This window comes from Pinus tabuliformis, chromosome 7, assembly GCF_031772625.1.
Source record: "Pinus tabuliformis cultivar Carrire ecotype Pingquan chromosome 7, CPIR1, whole genome shotgun sequence".
Classification (NCBI taxonomy): Eukaryota; Viridiplantae; Streptophyta; class Pinopsida; order Pinales; family Pinaceae; genus Pinus; species Pinus tabuliformis.
In genome coordinates this window covers 1692121011-1692138096 of record NC_142293.1, presented here as the reverse complement: position 1 = coordinate 1692138096, position 17086 = coordinate 1692121011, and positions in this window count along the sequence as shown.

The following is a 17086-nucleotide window of genomic DNA, read 5'->3' as shown; positions in this document are numbered from 1 at the left end:
TTCTCAAGTCCCAAAACTGCCCTCCATCGCCACCTAATCGTTGCCACATTCACAATCAAATATATCACATGCATGACAATTTCACATAAAAATCCAAAAAGATGGTTTTTGCTCATTTACTTCTAGAAATAGCTTAAGTAGATGTTGTTTACTTCCTGAGTAGGTAATGGCATACATTTCATGGTTTTTCATCTCTCTTTCTACAAAATTAGGATTAGTTGGTTAAGTAGGGTTTGCTAGGTTTACTTTACATTTCAATCTTATTTTCCTTTCTGCAAGTAGAGTAGCCTCTATAGAGCAAGATTTCCTTTCTTTCATCACATATAGAGCTTCTTCTGGAATCCATAGAAGTTGGCTTGAGCTCCTAGTGATCTTGTGCCAGCTGACCAAGTGACAACCTGCAGTAAGAATCAGTACTTGTGCATACAACACCATCGCTTCCAAGTTTATTACAAACTACCAGGTTGATAAAAGTAAAGTAGGAAGCCTAGGAGTTACAGCATTATTGCTGCAATACTGGTGCTCAACACTTTTTGGCAGAATTTCTGGGGAAGCGTCAGAGTATTTTGTGATTACTGCTTTCTTCTCTTTTCTATTGCAACTTCTGCTAAGTAGTTTATTTCAGTCAAAGTAGAATAGTTGTTTCTTTCAGTTTTTTCATTTCCTTGCTTTCCCTTTCAATCTTGCAATTTCCATTTCAGCAAAAGTAGATTAGTCATTTCCTTGCTTTCATCTCTGCATTTCATTTGATTTCCTTTTCAATTCTGCAATTTCAATTTCAGCAAAAGCAGATTAATCATTTACTTGCTTTTAGTTCTACATTTCATTTGCTTTTCTCTTCAGTTCTGCAATTTCACTTCAGCTAGTTCATTTCAGTTAGTTGCAATTTGTTTTGTTCAATCAATTTCAGTTTTGTAGGTACTATCAGTGTGGGGAAAAAAGGAAACAAAAACCAACCAAAAAGATTTCTTTTCATGCCTCGTAGGAATAGAGATAACTCAGGAAAATGTTTGCCCAACAACCCCCACTGATTCACACAACCAACCTTCTCTCTTCTTCGGTGGCTGCAATCAAGAATAACCCTTAGCTGAACATCCAAATATATTTGAAGAGCCTATAGGGGAAGAAGAAGAAGAAAACATTCCTCTAGAGTCAATGGGTGAAAACAGAAATGCTGGGGTCAATACCTTTTCTTCCAACTCATCCATTAAGGGTGAAATTGGAAACATGCTGGAAGACTTCAAGAGTGAGGTGCTGCAGATCTTTCCATGCAAATCGACACCTTACATATCAAAAGAAAACAAGAGGAAGTAGAGATGGATTTGGCCATTTTTTGCCCTAGATGCACTAGGAGGCATCCTAGGAATGAATGCCCATTGAACTCTATAGAGGTTTGTTCAATCTGTGAAGAAAATCATTCTACAGATAACTGCCCTTTCTTGCCCAGACTTAAATTTGTATACCAAGGGGCTAAAGGAGCCACGTAATAGATCTATTACATAAACCAAAGGATGTCGAATGGACCTAGACCATATCAGCAGGGGATGCAAGGGACATCTCAGGTATACTACAACCCCAACCAAGTCACATCCATACCTTCCTAGGGCCCCCTTGCTCATCCTTCTTAGTCCAAACCTCCTCCTTGGTCCCTCACATCCCCATATCATGCCCAACCAGCCACCCATTCATTTCAACCCTATGCTCAGTTGCAACCTCAGTGGAATGCATCTCATCAGGGGTGGAGGTCCCAATACATCCCTCTTCCTGCTCTTCTACCTCCACCATCTGCCCAACCACAACCCCATCCACATCCATCTCAAATATACACTCCCACTCAACTACCTGTATCACCATTTCCAAACCCACACATTGAATTAGCTCAACCCATTTACAATGCTGAGGTACAACACCTCCAAACAACTCCTCTAGAGCTCAATGGTATTCATGATAGCTCAGGAAGAGTATTGTAAAAAAGATATTATATTGATATCATTGAAGGATCACATCCAACAGAAGAAGATGCAAAAGAGAAGACATCAAAATCAGAGATCGAGAGAGCTCCCTCATGGCTACCATCAAATCCTCCATGTATTCAAGAGAAAAATCAGCAAAAAGGGGGACGATGTGAAGTTCATGGTAGAATAAGACATGAAGAATTATCCATATTAGCAAACGAACCAAGGACATCACAACTATATTGAAATATGGTTCCAGATAGTCACTAAGTTGCAGCATCACTCCCTTCCTCAACTATGTTTGATCCCTTCAAAGTCAAATCATTTGGTCTCTGAAATCCAGATACATGTCAAAGCATACATTTCAAGCCTCCACATCATTTTGTCTATCATCTCGATGTGCACATGGCTCCATTTGAAGTATTCTTATACTTGAAAGTGATTTTCTTTTTCAAGTAGGGTAGGGTAGAGAAAAAAATAAAATATAAAAAAATGAAAAATAAGAGAAAAAAATAAAAATCTAAGGTGAAAACCTCCTTGGAGGCGCCTCAGATTGGCTAATTGATTTAAAACCTCCATGAGGCAGTCAATGAATTGGAAAGAAGAAAAAAAGAGGAAAAATAATAAGATCCCTAGGTGAAAACCTCCACTGGATGCGCCCAAGGCAGGAAATTAGGGTGAAAACCTCTCTGAAGCGCCCTAGTTGTTTTCCAAAAAAAAAATAGAGAAAAGGAAAAAAAATGAATTTCCAGTTGTATTATAGGTGCAGGAGGACTACAGGAAGCAACAACAGGTGCCAAGGAAGCTCTGAAACCAATACCAGCAACTATCCTACCTTCCCTCACCTTTCTCCATCATTCTTGACATTCTTTCCACCTCACTGTGCTTCTTTTCCGAAAACTATGTTTTCTACAAGAGGTTCCTATAGAAATTACAAAGAGCCAGAAATGGATTTTAAAAGTAGCTTGAGGAACAAGGAAGCTTCATAAAGGGTTTATAAATCCTCCTGCGGTCTTCAAACCTCTCTTCCATCATTTCCAAGCTCATTTTTCTTACTGTCCAAAAAACTGCAGGATGCTCTGATACAAAAATACATAGAGCATAAATTTGTCTTTTTCCCTAACATGAAAACAGCGCATCCATTTAAAAATTATTTTATGGAGAGTTGCATATGGATGATGGTAACATGCTCAAGCAATTTCAATAAATTCTAGTGTATGGTTACCAAGAAATTGGCCTCCATCACCTTTATCCATTTTTGTATTTTCTCAATATCCATGCATCCATTTAAAAAAATGTTTCATGGGGAGATGCATATGGATGATGATAAAATGCCCAAGCAATTTCAGCAAATTCCAATGCACGGTTTCCAAGAAATCAGCCTCTATCACCTTCAGTCATTTTCAGTTTTCTCGAAATCCGTGCATCCATTGACCAAAATGTTTCTATGCGAGGTGCATAATGATGATGGAAACATGCTTAGAAAGTTTCAGGTCAATATAGTCTACCGTTTGGGAGATATAGACAAAACAAGTCACCGTCCCACTAAAATCTAGCATCAGCAGCATGAGGGTGCAAATCTGAAGGTTAAAGCAGATTCCTGAAGATCAAATCTAGCTAGAAAGGAAGCTACACAAATCACAACCACATATCAGCAACCAGACAAGCGTGCATCCACAGAAACAAAGGCATGCAATAGAAGGAAAGGCCACTGCACCTCACAACAAACACATTCGTATCTCAGGTAAGTGACTAACCCGCTCCTCTATTTGCATTAGTATAATTATAGATCATGCAACAACAACGAGATGGTTGACGCTGGTTGGGGTTGAGCTGGCCAGTTAACTTAGCCACCCTCATTCAGTTGACTTCACTCATCTGAAGATGTCACCACACGTGTGCTTAGTAAAACTCAAGAGAGATGTCAAGGACAGGTAGTGAAGGTGGTGTGAACTCCGATGCAATCATGAGGGGTGATTACAAGGAAAGGAAAATGATGACAAGGCAGGCGGGACCAACAGTCTGGATGGGGCCAACGTACACTTGGCCAGCTCACCCTCCATCGCCGGAAATATCCATAAACAGCCATAAGTACTCCTCGCCGAAGCATTCTCACCACCTTTCTCTTTCATTCTCTCCTCGAAACTCCACCCCTTCTAACTTCTCGTGCCCCTACAAGCCTCGTACCCATTGTTCTTTGTTGATCTCTCCAATATCTCTACTCTTGGGATTCTATAGGAGCACTTATAGGTTCTACAGGAGAACCTACAGGAATCCTACAGGAGGGCGAGTAAGCTGTTTTGGAGAGGAAAAACATGGTTTTTAGCACAATTCTCAGGCTACAGAGGTAGGTTCTCGGCATACCTCCATTGAATATCAAAATATTATAATAGTGGTTTAGTTTTTGAGGAGAAAATAGAATTGTTGGGTGCAGGAAATTCATAAAAAAATTGCTTCTTATTGCTTTAGAAAAAAAAAAAACAATCTCTGTCTCTCTGTTTTTCTTACAAAAAAAAAAAAAAAATTCCCCATTTCCATAGTTGGTTTTCCAAGGAAGCATAGACAAAATGACAGGAGGCTTTATGAGGAAGGAACCCACAAATTCAAGCAGGCTCATGCACACCTTCAAGTAGTGGACATATTCGCAAGAGCCAATTAGATGAACTTTCTTGAGAAATTCCAAGAGTTTGATGAGGAAATTGCTCAGGAATTTGCCCACTCTTTGGTCCCTCACTCCAGAACACCTTACTACACAGTTTGCAGATCAGGGAGTATCATTCCCCAATAAGGATGAAAGAGGCATTAAGGAGAGTGCCAATGTACAAGCGCTCCATACAGAGGCTAAAGGTCAATTGGATTGGCCTCAAATTGACTCCCCCACTGTTGCTAAGAATGCTAGAGGGAAGAAAAGAAGAAGAAGAGCAATAGCAGTGGGAAGAGGTAGATAGAAAATTAGGATTCTATGAGAAGGAAGAGGAGACCACATCAGAAGCATGGGATGCTAGGGAGGCCACCAGGGCCATCAAAGATGAGGAGATGGACTAAGTTGCTCAGAGGATGAGCAACACTTTCAGTAGGGGGGTGATGATGAGCCTCATAAATGGGTAATTATATGGGCTCATTTTACCTCCTAACTAGTCAAATCAACCATTCTCTTAGCATTTTGCATTATTTTCTAATTATATTTATGCTTATGGAGTGAGTTGAGTTAGTTATGATGCCATGAGGTCTAATATGTGTTTAATGCAGAGTTTTGTTGAATTTTGAAGACAAAGTCAAAGATTTAAGGGACAATTGGTAGCAATAATTCGAAGTGGACAAAGGAGAGGGTTTATAGAAGGATATCCCCCTCATTTATGACTCCCCACTTCAAATTCTCCTTCATGCATCTCAGAGCACAAACAAGGAAATCAATGCACTAGGAGGCAGCTGAGCAAGTGGATGATAACTTCTGTTTATCTCAAGTTTTGGGAGCCAAGCCTCCCTGATTTTAAGAAAGCTATTGGGAGCTTCAATTGTATAAGTAGAGAGGTCTAGGGCCTCATTAGGAAGTTAGTAAAATTTTCGAATTTTGGTTGTAGCTTTGCTCTGCTCAACTTCGAGTTTATTATCTTAACAGTTCATGTAATCTTGTTATTTTTTTGAGAATAAAGATGGAATCCTTTTTGAGACAGCACTGGGTTTTCTCAGAGGGCTGAAGCTCTTGGTTAGGGCTCGATCCAAGCAGCCCAACTCCTCTTTTCCTGTACTTTTATGTTTCATTTCAGTTTGTAGATCAGGTTGTTGTTAGATGAATTTTTTTCTTGGTTAAGAATAGGTTGCTTTTGGTGATTTAGAAGGTTGTTTACATTTGAGTTTTCCATAGCAGGTTGAACAGTGATAGAAAGAAGATATAAAAGGCAATAAACAGAGCCTTGGCCTCCTTTCCTCCCCTTAGGACCATGAACTGAGGCCAAGACCCTCTTGCTGCCACAAAAAAACACAGATTTTCCTTCTCCATATGATTTCTAGTGTTGCAGTTCGTTAGAAGGTTAATTCTTTGCTTTAGATCTCTTTCACCATGGTCATTTCTGTCTTGCAATAATTTTCCTTCCATGCTTTCTCTCATTATAGCATTTTTCAACATTTCTTTCCATAACTCATAATCTAGATTGGCTTGATGCAAAAATTTTGTTTCTTGATGTACTTAGTTTCCTTGCTGGTTTGATCTCCTTGTTTGATTTTCAGGTCCTGTTGTAGCAAATCTCTTCTCACATCAAGTCAGCCTACCAGCCATCATATTCTCTCCCTGAGCTATGCCCTCCAGGTCGACCAAATTTCACCTCAAATCTGCCTTAGTTTTCTGCGTTTTTCCATAGGATTTCTTCCTCTCTCGCGACCATCTTTTCCTCTCCTAGAAATCCTTGGTGACCCCTAGCAGCCTTAACACATCATCCCAACCTTCAGCTACCATTTCCACCCACTCTCACACCTTCAAAACCTTCAAAACTGCTCTCGGCATCCTCTTGTAGACCTCTTTTAGATCCCCTACAGCCTCCTGTAGATTTTCCTATAGGCTTCTTTTTGAAGTCTGATTGCGGGAAAAGCCTCCAGAAGGCTACCTGAGACCTCCTAGGACCTATCCACACCATTTGTTGGCTTATATGGGCCTGACCCAGGTTCAGAAGAATTATTTAGCCAAACAAATCTCGTAGCTATCAACCCTTTTGGCAACAGTCCGTAGAGCGCGGACTGAGGTCTCACCCGAGGTAGCAGGGGAGGGTGCTAGAACCAAGTTTCCACACCCTTAGGATGTCTAGATGTGATCTGGAGGGTTCGCACATAGTTTCATAGTGTCGCGCTGGTTTGTTTGACACAGATCCAAACCCAGAACACTCTTTACTAGTTATTAGCATGCTGTTTACAAATCTAATCTATGTGATGAAGTATTACTTAGAAAGTTTTTTAAGAAAACATATATTAGCTTAACTCAGTTTGCATACTTAGATTAACCACAGATTCACATGTATTCAAAATGTAAGCATATGCGCCTAGATCAAATAGTAATATCAATCATTCAAAAAGATAGATCCGTGACACTTCAGATTAACACAGAATTGTCAAAGCAACTTATCTTTATTTACTTTCTTCAACAATACATCCAGATCTTCCCTGCGCACTCAGTTGTAGGGTTCCACGCACACAACTGCGGACTCTTCCAGACCTCTGTGCACACAGCTGCAGAGCCTCTATCCACTACCCACACTCTCGACTCAGACTTACAGACGCTTACAGATTATTCTTCCTCAAAAACCCATTACATTAAAGATCATATCCCAAAACTTAGCTACCTCTACAAAGTTTTGGATCCTCCTGAAGAGATGTGAGCGTAATAATCGACTAAGTGAGCAACTTCGTACATTCTTCCACTGAATGTGTAAGCATTTCACGCCCCATAGTAATAATGTTCCTACGTTGCTCCAGGATCTCTAGTGGCATCATCGGTGGAACCTGCAGTTTTAAGTCTACAATCTGCACACTGAGTTCACACTGGATCCGTGCAGCCTCCTCCTTTGCATGTCAGAATCCAGTAGCCAATTTCTGGATTTGTGTCTCGATAGGCAATTCCGCCACAATCTCTAGTACATGGGCACTCGAGCAAGCTTCTGCTACGACATTTTCCACTTGTTGCTTCTGCATAACTATTTCGTCCTGTTGGAGGCGTAGTTGGTCGATATTAATTTTATGTTCTTGGAGTACTTGTTCGGCGTGGCTAGCCCTGGTGTGAAGCTCCATTGTGGGGCTATCCTAGAGCTACTGCAAACTCTCTCATGGTAGAGTAGCTATGTTTAATCCCAGCCCTTTAAGTCATCCTAGTACAGTGTGGTCCTCCGCATTTGTGGTGATCAGTGCTCCTGCCAGAATCGGGATGGAATGAACCATTTGGGCCTTCAACAATGGTTCAGTGACTGAAATACCAGGAATCCCCTATGGAGCACTGGTGCTTATTGGTACGATCCTTGTTCGAAGTTCCTTTAGCTGCATATGAAGCACCCCCAACACAATCTGTTGTTCGGACGTAGCTTCGTCGACGGCATCCCAAGCGATGTCCCGCACAATGTTTTCTATGTCATCTAGGTCCCCCTCAATTAGGGTTGTCACTCCACTGTCCGTCTTGGATGCCTTTGCCATTTTTCGTGGCTTTGACATTTCTTGTTGTGCTGGCCACTTCAAAGGCGAAGCCGCATCAGTTGCTAGTGGTGCTTCCGCGGTCGTCTTAGTGGGCGGCTTCTGACCGGTTTTGGCCATTATCGACGTAGCCCCGCCTGATGGTGTCTTTCCTACTGCCGCCCATGTCACTTCTCGAGCTTCCTGAACTTTCGTGGTGAGGTGTTCATTCCATTTCTGTTGCACAACACACTTAACTTCCTCCTTTTTCCATCAGATAGCAGCCTCTTTGTGCTCTACTACCTCTGGTCCATGCCATGCCGGTGGCCAAGTGTCCACAACCCCAATTACAATGTCATCAATGGAAATAAAGCGGAGTGAGGTCCATGCCTATGCCGGGTCCTTGCGCGTCCTAATGTAAATATGATGCATGTCTGCTTTAAACTCGGTAATATGCTTCATGCTTTCATAGATCCCATTGGACAACCGAGGTAGCACATTAATCCATTGGCACACATTCGCGTCCATCAATATCCAAAAGATTTTAATATTTCGAATTCATCCCACATCCCTTGTTGCCCAGAGGGAAGAATATCTAGCCGCTTTCGGCCACTCCAGTTCTAAGGCAGGAAACTAGCTATCTTCGGGTAATTCAGTAGCGACCAACATAATAGACAGGAGCAGCCACGCATAATGGAAGGTCTTTCCCTCCTCCTGAACCTCTCGACAGTTGGTCAAAAACTCTTCACAGAGAAACTGTGACCAATTGAACTGGACTCCAGCTGCACATTCCTCAACGAGTGCAATGACTATTACCGGAACCTTAGTGCCATGGCATTTCCTCATTACTTTGTTGGCCAGCAACTGAGTGGCGACACAGACTGTGTTATTTAAAATGTTGTCAATAACGTACCCTCGTTGCCCCTTAGCTAGCTTATACTTCTTTTTCAATTTCTCTATCATTGCAACATCGCCACTTCGATCAGCAATTTTGTGGGGGTCTCTCCCGTCACAAGGAAGGTGTGAAACCCGATGAACTAGTTCAGCTGTGATGTGGACAAGTTTTCCGACCCATAATACTTCCTCACGAACCAAACAGAGCAACTGCTTTATGACCAACATTGTGATAGGAGGCCGTGATATTGAGGAATAGACAAGAGGCAGAGTAACCTGGATTTATCTACCTTCCACAGCCACTCCTTTGGCTATAGTGTTGTCACCATCCCTTTGGCACTCTACTCCATTAGTGCGTCAACCACCAAGTTGGGAAATTTTACTGTATCTGCGAGGTCCCAGTCTTCAAATTTCATTGTCGCGATTTGGCCAACCACCGAGCTTTCCACCAAGACTGCTTTTGGAAAGGTCGGGGTAATGAGTACAGTGTCAACTTCATCCATATTCGTAGGTACTTTCACCTTTCCCTTGCTTGGAGGCACATACTTGGGTCACCGCACTGGTTGGATGGGATCCTCTTCAGGGTTTACTTCTTCGACATATGTGGGAGAACCTTCCTCCTCCTCATCGCTGTTAATTGTGATAGTTTTACCTTTTTCCTCCATTGTAAACTTGCCAAAGTGTACGTGTCGCGGTGATTGTCTTACTGGTTTTGGAACTTGAGGGTCCTTCCTAGACTTCGGCGTCCGGGGTGATTTAGGGAGCTTGGCTGCTTGCGGCATGGCTTCCTATGGACTACCTGTGCTAGGGTTTGTTGCTTTGAGGATCACTTCCTGGTAATGTTTTAGCAATGCTTGAAACCATGGACTTGCTTCGAGTTGCTCGTCACTCATCTTGCACTTGTCTCGGACCCAAGGCCGCTTCCTTGTAGGACTATAAATCATGGAAGTGTGACCCTTACTATGCTTATATAGGATTTTGAATTTGAATTCGGTTGTTTTCCCATGCGGCAGCTCATAAATGCAACTTTGGCAGTTATTCCTCCATCTTAACTGCCCGTCGCCTCCTCCACAGTGTCTTAAATGGGCCATCATATCATGAACAGTACCAGTAATGATCTCTTTCCACTTTTCCTTCGTGGCAACGAATACCCAAGGACGCAAGTGCGGTTCTTGTATGTATGCTATGGCTATGTTACGCAGCTCCACAACAGCCTGTTTTATAGTCCCACGCCCTCTTCCAACAACACAGGGTGCTAGGATTGGGCCGCATAGGGATAGTCAGGTGGGTGAATCTCTCGCATGGGTTTTCCATTTCCCGGCTAGCTTGGGCTGCGAACACCCGTTGCATTCCCATGATTCTACCAACGAATTGCGGTGTGTGCATCCTTGACCTCCCAAGTGCGGGCGCAACCATGCTAGCGGCACCGCTGCTTGTAGCTAGGTAGGAGAGTCATCCATGTCTGTTTTCTTCATTAATTCCTCCGTATAGGTGACTTCTAATTGCATCTTATCAATTGCTTCATCTAACTTGACACTCTATGCAAGGATTCTGGCCTTTGATGCTTCTAACTTTCCAATTTTCATTTTACCACGCAAGATGGCTTCCCAGAGCTACTGAATCTTTCCGCGGGTGTTGTCCCTAGAAGGGTGGGTTGTATCTGTGTTGGGTTGCTTGGTTGTAACGATACTTCCTTATTCGGCTGTGCGATCCTCTGATCTGTGCGGATCCGAGTGAGTGGATGGTCGCCTGAGGAGCACCCGTACTCTTCGTCATTGAGGTATGCCTGCTCTATACCAACTTGGTTGCCGTGCATGTCCTTCAGTCCGTACCTGGAAGCACCTCCTCTTTTTCAGCTTCCGCAACCCCCTTTTAGGTGTGTGTAGCACGTCTTCCAACCCACTATAATGCTCCCGTGCTACGCATAAAGTGCCAAGTTGGACGAGCTGCATTTCCTTTGTTGTGGCGCTTTCTTCTGGCCTTCGGCGTTCCTTGGTGGTTCAAATTGCAGTTCAATGTCATAGCTTCCTGCAACCGGTTCTACCATCGCTCAATCTCCTCATCTGAATCCATTGTACAGGTTCTATTACACTCCCACGCAACTCCTCGATCCTCTGTGGAACGCACTGGATCTTGGTCTTGTACTGTTATCTAATAGATGCAATCTAGTTCATCAATGCTTCCCTCATCGCGCACGGGTTCAGTGTAGCATTTTCCTTTGGCTGGGTCCAACGGAGCTACTACTTGCAATGACTTCTTTTCGAATGCCATTTTCCGCCTTTTAAGTTAATGATCCCTTTCATGTCTGTTGCCTTATCAATCCTGAGCAGTGCAGGGTAAGGATTACTATCATCAACAATCTCTATGACTTCGAAATCGGTCTGTGTACTTACATTGTTGATATCCACAGTTACCCCTTGCAGTCCGCCCATTGGTAAGATCTTTTGTTGGTTGGCCATTCGTAGCTGATTTGGGGACCATTGTAATGCGGGCTTGCCCATGCGTTCCTAGGTCTGCTTAGGTAATACGTTCGCATCCGAGCTAAGGTCCAGGATGACCTAATCCATTTCATATTCACCAATTTACGTTGTCAGTCTCATTTCCCGTCCGGTGCGCAGAGCATGCCTTCCTATTTTCCGGACTACCTGTGGCTCATTTGATCCGGTGCACCTCATGATCAACTCCTGTAGTCCTTGAATGGATTTACTATCTCGTAGTAGTTTCATGCATGTTTCGAGAAAGATAGTAATCATGGAGGGCTCCACTGTTGGCCCTCTTTGATCCCTCCTACCTAGAGTAGAGGCTTCCATGAAGCTCCTCTGAGCTTCTCTCGACGCCTTCATCCCTGGTTCTAACTTAGAATCTGGTTCCCTTGAACAAGTGTCATACATCCTTCCGCTTTCTACACAATCTTTTCGCAGATTTCCTTCTGTAGTGGCGCTTCTCCTGAACACCATATTTATACTAGGGTCCTCTTCGTGAGATTCAGATTGCATCATCTGGACATTCTGGGTCGGCGGAGATTGTAGTATTCCCTTTTCGTGCATATGGGCAATTAGAGTTGGACAGTCCACCATCCCGTGATCAAACTGTTCACAATAGGGGCATGAAGTCCTGGTCGGGTTAGTGCAATCATAAGCATAATGTCCCGACCCTCTGTAGTTATAACGCATCAGCTGTCCACGGCCCCGCTAGAGTCCCATTCCTCTTCCTCGACCGCGTCCTTGAAATCCTCCTCGCACTTCGGCCTGCATAGGGTAAGCTGGGGTTCTTTCCATCATTAAGTCATAACTTCAACATGTACACTCATCATGTCCTACTGATTGAAAAAAATTGCAATATAGCTGCTGCGGGGTCTGGGTATACTTTTGTAATAAGTGGCAGTTATCTGTTGCATGTTTTCCACCCACTTGAAAAATCGCGCACCAGAGTGCAGGGGCAGCACTTGGTCCTGATTGTACCTCCAATTTCAATGGCATTGGGCCCCCCCCACTAGGTAACTCGCAAAAACAGGACAATGGTCCTTGTCATGTCCCTGGCTCTTGCATTTAAGACATCCTACCTCTACGCATGCCTCCGGTCAGGACACTCTTTCTTACTTCAAGCTTTGCATTTCTAAACTCAGGTTTTGAAGCTATGCATGGATTTGTTGAACTCCCAACCCTGGATTTGGTATGGGGGTCTCGTGCAACCTCATTGCTGTCTCTAGTGCCTTAGCTTGGGTGGAGATCTTTTGTTGTGATAGAGCCGTCCTCAAATGTGGTGTCAATGATGCCACAAACCACGCGCAATGCTGTGCATCCATCAATGTCATGTTAGCTTCACGAATAGTGCTCTTTAATCTCTGGTCCAAATCCCACGGGGTTTTTCCAGGAAATATTACGATCTCCTTGAACCCAATAATCGACTGGGTTTCCGATTTTGGTCGTCCAAACTCCTTGTTTAATGCATCCTGGATTGTTGTTATTCCTGCAGTCGGATGATCGACCGAGTATTTTATGTACCACGTCAATGCGTGGTCCTATAGTGCACTAACTAGGGTGGCCTTTTTGATGTTCTCATCTGTTATGCCTTGTGCGCCCCATACAGACCGTATCACAAACTACAACCGTCATAGTTCTTCATTTCCTACACCCTTAAATGTTGGCAGCTTGATCGCACTCACCATCCTGAATTTTGTTGGGGGTGGGGTTGGGGGTGGGGTGGATGGGTTCGATGAAGGCGATGCGAGGGGTGGCGTGGACAGAGGGGGTATCAGTGGGAAGTGCTCCCTGATCAACTGCAACACGCTCCCTGGTGAGAACCTCACGAACTCTTTCTCACTTTCCTGGGAAATAGAAGCTAAAGGATTGTTCTCTACTCCTCTTGTTCCATGGTAGCCTTTTCCGCTCCGCGTTACTCCAGACATCAATAAATGAACATAATCTATTTTTCACACAATAGCATCTTAATCCAGGTATTCAATGATTTGATATACCTACCCCGAGGTCCTTGAATAAACCGCCTTTCTGCTTCGCTATAGCTCACAATTGTATCTATCGCGAACTCAGTAATAAATCATCCTATCACCTGATTCAGCCAATGATCGACCAATGATCTACCACGCATGCAATTTTATCATTGGTGGCTTTTAGCCTGCGTACCAGTTCTAGAGTCCACACAATAGGCTTGCCTAGTCTACACCTTCCCACACTGTCAGCCAACCTTGCGATCCACTCGTATAGTTCTACCAAAAATGTCGTGAAGAAGACTTCGTGAATATCTATGTCTATATAACAGTCCAACCAATCTTCCTCTGTTATCTGTGGGTTTCTGTTTTCTTGCACTGCGAACTCGTGGAGTTTTAGATCCCAACACTCTGCAATCTCTTTCTTTATCAGGTTCCAATATTCCAACATTAGGCACCCCTTAGGTAGATCCCGATCCTGGCAACAGAACCATTTGTTGGCTTATATGGGCCTGACCTAGGTTCGAAATAATTATTTAGCCAAACAAATCCCGTAGCTACCGACCCTTTCAGCAACACTCCGCAGAGCGCGGACTGAGGTCTCACCCGAGGTAGCAGGGGAGGGTGCTAGAACCAGGTTTCTGTACCCTTGGGATGTCTAGATGTGATCTGGAGGGTTCACACACCATTTCACAACGTTGCGCTGGCCTGTTTCGCACAGATCCAAACCCATAACACTCTTTACTAGTTATTAGTGCACTATTTACAGATCTAATCTATGTGATGAAGTATTACTTAGAAAGATCTTTAAGCAAACATTTATTAGCTTAACTCAGTTCGCATACTTAGATTAACCACAGATTCACATGTATTCAAAATGTAAGCATATGCGCCTAGATCAAATAGTAATATCAATAATTCAAAAAGCTAGATCCGCGATACTTCAGATTAACACAAAATTATCAAAGCAAATTATCTTTATTTACTTTCTTCACCAATACATCCAGATCTTCCCTACACACTTAGCTATAGGGGTACGTGCACACAGCTGCAGACTCTTCTAGGCCTTTGCGCACACAGCTGTAGAGCCTTTATCCACTACCCACATTCTCGACTCGGACTTATAGATGCTTATAGATCGTTCTTCCTCAAAAACCCATTACATTAAGATCATATCCCAAAACTTAGCTACTTGTACCCATAGAGCCTCACTCTATTTATACCTTTCCATGGACTGTGATCCATGGACGGGCTGACTCAACTTATATTTCTTTACATTATTTTTGGGCGAACTACCCTTTGACTTCGACCTACTACAAATCGCGCTCTGCGCTTCTTGTGGAATCTTTACCTTTACCTTTCCCAAAATTACTAGCTTCATGCCCCATGAATGTTGCGCGGGGTTTCCGCTACCCAACACCATCCTACATCTTCTCAAGTCCCAAAATTGCCCTCCATTGCCACCTAATAATTGCCACATTCACAATCAAATAAATTACATGCATGACAATTTTACATAAAAATCCAAAAAGATATTTTTTTCTCATTTACTTCTAGAAATAGCTTGAGTAGATGTTGTTTACGTCCTGAGTAGGTAATGGCATTCATTTCATGGCATTTCATCTCTCTTTCTGCAAAAGTAGGATTGGTTGGTTAAGTAGGGTTTGCTAGGTTTACTTTACATTTCAGTCTTCTTTTCCTTTCTGCAAGTAGAGTAGCATTTGTATAGTAAGCTTTCCTTTCTTTCATCACATATAGAGCTTCTTCTAGAATCCATAGAAGTTGGCTTGAGCTCCTAGTGATCTTGCGCCAGCTGACCAAGTGACAGCCTGCAATAAGAACTAGTACTTGTGCATACAACACTGTCGCTTCCAAGTTTGTTACGAACTACCGGGTTGATAAAAGTATAGTAGGAAGCCCAAGAATTATAGCATTATTGCTGCAATATTGGTGCTCACCAAGAAGCCTTGGGAAAAGTGGAAGTTAATTTTCCCTATGACATATATTTTATCAGTAAGAATCTATCCAAAGCTAAACTAACCTACACTATCATTGAAAAATAGCTCTTATATATTATACAGTCCTTGAACAATTTTATAAATTACATCACAGGATACCATGTCTTTGTACATACTAACCATGCAACCATTAATTATTTAATGAATAAACCTGATATCAATGCTAGGATAATTATATGGATTTTGTTGTTACAATAGTTTGATCTAACAATTGTTGACAAGCCGAGAAAGGAAACTGTTGTTGCATATTTTTTTTGTCTAGGCTAACATTGCCTATAAAAGATGAAGAAATTATCAATGATTTGCTCTTGAATGAGCACCTCTTTTCTATTTCATTTTTATCTCCTTGGTTTTCTGACATAGAAAATTTATTAGTTGCTGGGAGATTCCCTCCCAATCTGTCCTCGAAGAAAAGAAAATTTGTCGGAAAATGTTCCCCTTTCACTTAGATTGGGGGAAATCTTTTTAGATTGGGACCAAAATAGATTTTGAGGAGGTGTGGAAGGGAATATGAGGTCTTTGACATCCTCTAAACATGCCATGATGGACCCTATTGAGGCCATTTTGTTGCCAAGAGGAAAACCTTCAAAATTATCCAAGCGGGATATTATTGTCCTACCTTACACCAAGATGTCAGGAGGTACATTGCTAGATGTCATGAATTCTAAAGTATGGGTAAGCCAACACTAAAGAATGAAATTCCACTACATCCCCAGGTGACTCTTGAGCCATTTAAGAAGTGGGGCATGGATTTATTTGGACCAATTGACCCCCAATATGGACAAAGAAGAACATAACTATATGCACTGATTATTTGACAAAGTGGGCTGAAGTGAAGGGAAGTTAAGGAAACCACAAAGAAAAATGTGGCAAAGTTTTTGAGGGAGAACATCTTCTAGAAGTTTGGTTTCCTAGTGGAACTTGTCAATGATCAAGGAACTTAGTTCACCTCTAATTTGATTGAGGAAATCATGGATCAACATCACATCAATGACATAAAATCCACCCCTATCATCCTCAATCAAATGGGAAGGTGGAGGTGACAAATAGATCTTTAGATAACATCTTAACCAAACTTGTCAACAACAAAAAAAAGGATTGGGAAACCAAACTTATGGAAGCCACTTGGGCCTATAATACCACATGGAAAACCACCATTAGGCTCACTCTCTTTGAGTTATTTTATAGAAAAAAGGCACTATTTTCAATTGAGTTTGAGTACAACACCCTGAGGATGGAAACACAATTGGAACTAGACATCACCAAAGCTTAGCAGGAGAGGCTGCAACAACTCAATGCTCTTGATGAATTTAGATTGCAGGCTCTCATGCATATTGAGGTGGTCCAATTGTAGAGGAATATTTTGCATGACAAAAACATAAGATAAAGGACTTTTCAAGAGGGTGATTGGCCCCTGGTGTATGACTCAAGATTAAAGGAATTCAAGGGAAAGATGATGACAAGATGTATAGCTCCTTATTTGGTGGAAAAGTGTCATGAGAATGGCTCTGTATATATCAGAACAATTGATGAAGAGGGAATTCCACTTTTAGTCAATGGTTATAGGTTGAAACTCTATAAGAAACCTCCATAAACATATGAGTTTACCAGTTTAATAAGTAGGG